The 2,482-nt window shown below is 39.4% G+C and overlaps 1 pseudogene; it reads left to right on the top strand.

The window, feature by feature from the left end:
• The first annotated feature begins 1,386 nt into the window (after positions 1-1,386).
• LOC133252065 (large ribosomal subunit protein uL14-like) lies at positions 1,387-1,879 on the top strand (annotated as a pseudogene).
• Positions 1,880-2,482: the final 603 nt, after the last annotated feature.

Raw genomic sequence — 2,482 nt, 5'->3', positions numbered from 1 at the left:
GTCTGACACTGTTTCCACTGTTTCCCCATCTATTTCCCATGAAGTGATGGGACCGGATGCCATGATCTTCGTTTTCTGAATGTTGAGCTTTAAGCCAACTTTTTCACTCTCCTCCTTTACTTTCATCAAGAGGCTTTTTAGTTCCTCTTCACTTTCTGCCATAAGGGCATATAAGGAGATAATACCTTGCAATATACAATCCTTTCAAAATATTTAGTTTTGAAAAACTATAAATTTAGTGAAAATCTAAGCAAAATGTGGACACTAGTAAATGACGTTGAATATGACAGCAGATTTGAAAAACATTTTCTGTTGATTATACAGACATTTTCAGAAACTATTTTCCCTATGAATATGACTGTCAAGTATATATTAATACATCTATATGTATATATACATAGATAGATTATTTTCCTAGATTATAGATAGTAATCTCAGTTTCTTTTAATATCCATATCCATATCATTTTAATATCCATATTTCATAACTAGGAATAGATAGCTCTGACATACCTTGGTCAACCACCAACATTTGTCTTTTGCCTGTACTTTGATGCCACAGTATCCAAAGAGGCGCTGAAGGAAGAAGGTTAAGCCTAACTCAACAACATGATTATTGCCTTATATGCCATGAAATATGAATTAAAAACAAAAAGAAAAATTTAAAGAGCTCTGCCATCACTTTCTATCCTCATTCCTTCTCTAGCTGCTACAAAACAGTACAGATATAGTAAAAGCCAATGGAGTCCCATCTCATCAGTGAGACCCTGGAAATACTGGCAGATTTTCAGCTAGTAAAGAATCTGCCTGCAATTTGGGAGACCTGGGTTCGATCCCCGGGTTGGGAAGATCCCCTGGAGAAGGGAAAGGCTACCCACTCTAGTATTCTGGCCTGGAGAATTCCATGGAATGTATAATCCATGGGGTTGCAAAGAGTCAGACACAACTGAGAGACTTTCACTGTCATGGGTAAAAGATTCTAAAATTCCTCAGCGCTTGCCCACACATACCCTTACAAAACCTCAATTCTAGCACTGTTATTTAACTTATATACTATTTCTTCTCCTATAAATCCACAACTTCGTTAAAAAAAAAAAGTAAAAATGTTAGTCACTCAGTTATGTCTGTCTCTTTGCGACTCCATGGACTGTAGCTTGCCAGGCTCCTCTGTCCATGGAATTTTCCAGGCAAGAATACTGGAGTAAGTATCCATTCCCTTCTCCAGGGGATCTTCCTGACCCAGGGATCAAACTTGGGTTTTCTGCATTGCAGGCGGATTCTTTACCATCTGAGCCACCAACAAATCCTGAACGTTATGGCTGTAAAAGATGCAAATTAAAAACTAGTGAAGCTTTTTTCTTGTTGTTGTCCCTTTCCGGCGTTCAAGATGTTGAAGTGAGTTCGTGGTGGGTCCTCTGGTGGGAAATTCCAGACTTCTTGGGTCTTCCGCTTGGAGCCCTGATCAACTGTGCTGACAACATAGGAGCCAAAAATCTGTATATCATCTTGGTGAAGGGGATCAAGGGACGACTGAATAGACTTCCTGCTGCTGGTGTGGGTGACATGGTGATGGCCACAGTCAAGAAAGGCAAAGCAGAGCTCAGAAAGAAGGTACATCCAGTGGTGGTAATTCGACAATGAAAGTCATACCATAGAAAAGATGGTTTGTTTCTTTATTTTGAAGATAATGCTGGGGTCATAGTAAACAATAAAGGGGAAATGAAAGATTTTGCCATCACAGGACCAGTTGTAAAGGAATGTGCTGAGTTGTGGTCCAGGATTCCTTCCAATGCTGGCAGCACTGCATGATTCTTTGGTGTATTTGTAAAAAAAAAAATCATTTGCTCCCCCCACCAAAAAAATTAGTAAATATCTTTTGTACTGTTTAAATAGAGGGATTGAGGTCCTACAGTAAGAAATAAAAAGCAAAGTCAAGCTAAATATTTAAAGGAGAATCTCATATGGAGAGATTTACAAAGTGTAGGCAGAATGTAGGGAAGTCATAGGTTAGTGCAGTAACCAGGGGCTACAGCACTAACAAAACACCTGCCCCACCCCCACCCTTAGGCCTGAGAGAGCTGGAAGAGGACAAGTACCAGAACCAGGTGAGACAGAAAGAGGTCTGTGGGGCACGGCCACCAGAAGGGGTAATTGCCTGTGATGAAGGGATGCTGACAGCCTCAGACAGACCTATGGCATGTGACTGTGGCAGAAACTCCAAACAAAACAGGACAACATTGGTCTGAGAGAATGTACAATCTCTAAAAATATGAAAGATTTAATTGATGAACATAGTTTTTTTTTTTTAAGAAAAAGTTGAATGCATTGAATGTATTCAAAAATTCAGTAAAAAATAATAAAAAATGAGAAAGAAACTCTTCGAAGAGCAGATAGTACATATAAAGTATTGTACAGGCCTCACTGAGGTGGCTCAGTGGTTAAAAAAAAAAAAAATCTGCCTGCCAATGCAGGAGACCCAGGTT

The sequence above is a fragment of the Bos javanicus genome, chromosome 7, assembly GCF_032452875.1.
Source record: "Bos javanicus breed banteng chromosome 7, ARS-OSU_banteng_1.0, whole genome shotgun sequence".
Lineage (NCBI taxonomy): Eukaryota > Metazoa > Chordata > Mammalia > Artiodactyla > Bovidae > Bos > Bos javanicus.
This window is presented reverse-complemented; position numbering and strand designations above follow the sequence as displayed.